The sequence below is a fragment of the Austrofundulus limnaeus genome, unplaced genomic scaffold, assembly GCF_001266775.1.
Source record: "Austrofundulus limnaeus strain Quisiro unplaced genomic scaffold, Austrofundulus_limnaeus-1.0 Scaffold657, whole genome shotgun sequence".
Taxonomy (NCBI): Eukaryota; Metazoa; Chordata; class Actinopteri; order Cyprinodontiformes; family Rivulidae; genus Austrofundulus; species Austrofundulus limnaeus.
In genome coordinates, this window is record NW_013953059.1 from 185,933 (window position 1) to 187,282 (window position 1,350).

A 1,350-nucleotide genomic window follows, 5' to 3' on the forward strand; every position below is an offset into this window, starting at 1 on the left:
CACACACACACACACACACACACACACACACACACACACACACACACACACACACACCGTTTTTGTAGTTTTTATGAAGATGTAAGAACAATGCAGCAATTATTTTATGAAGAAAATTCTGGATTTCCGATTACCTTTGAAGGCAACAGTACAAACCGGAACGCCCACTTCTGACCTTTGACCAATCAGCGGCGGAGAATCAGCTGATTTGATCACATGACTTTCGTCATGCAGCTGCTAGCATAACAAGCAGAGAGAAAGCTGCGGCTGGAAGAACAAACAACAATAACTGGATATTAAAATGGAAACCGCTTGAAGACATGAGTATGTATGTTTTTATCTTACTGGGTAACTTTTCAAAGTGTTTCTGTCTGAGTGTTAGCTGACATGTTTCAGACTGACTGAGTGAAACAAGCTTAGCTTCAGACCTGAGACCAATAACGACTGATATATAAATGTAATATATTTATATATATTACATTTATATACATATATGTAAGGCTTTTTAAAACATACCTGTTTAACAGAAGCGTCACAGACTGAACATTTAGTTAGTTTACACACAAATATTTGAAACAGATAAATTACAGTCAGCCTGTATAATATTCTCAAACCTTTACCAGGAYCTATAATAAATATATTTTTGTTAAATTCTGGGGATTATACCTCTAAACTGTACGATATTTTTAAAAAGATGCGCCCCGCCTGTATAATGGTAGGGAACACTGCTTAGTTTATAATATTGTTCAATGTTTTAGCCAAGATAAACTTTAGCAGTACACTTTTCACACAGACTGGTTTATTRGTAGTATATTTCAAGATTAAACTAAAAGTATACATAGAAGATTACTTTCAGTATACTTTTGAGTATACTTTCATAAACTTGTTGTGGGCCAGCTTAGTCCTAGAAGTATACTTGTTAGTAAACTGCTAGTGTACTTATATCATTGTACGTAGTAAATAAAAGTACACTTAGGGACATATACTTGTATATATTTAGTATACTTAATGACAAGTACTTTAAGTATACTTCTTTTTGGTAAGTTTATAAACATTATAACAGTATACTTAAAGTATAAACTAAAAATGTCCCAATTTAGTATGAACGAATATTAAATCAATATAAAGGGAAAAAAACTGTATAGGTCCTCTGGACGGGTTCTTCTCTAATGAAACGTTTCGTCTCTCCTCCAAGAGACTTCTTCAGTCTGAGAGTTTCAGGCTAAATTCAGGCTTTTAAGCCCTGCCTCCATGTGACTGATACTCACATCAGTTTCGGAGAAACTGAGACGTTTATTTTCTAAACATGATGTCCCAGTGGCTTTCAAACCCCAAAACACATTACAGCAA

At 34.4% G+C, this 1,350-nt stretch overlaps 1 protein-coding gene across 1 annotated transcript in view; it reads right to left on the reverse strand.

Moving 5' to 3' along the window:
- LOC106531615 (galectin-related protein B) overlaps positions 1 to 812 on the reverse strand; it is a gene marked incomplete at its 3' end in the record, with an annotated part of 6,062 nt that extends 5,250 nt beyond the window's left edge. Inside the window, 1 exon segment of the mRNA XM_014027521.1 lies at positions 135 to 812.
- Between the last annotated feature and the right edge of the window lie 538 nt (positions 813 to 1,350).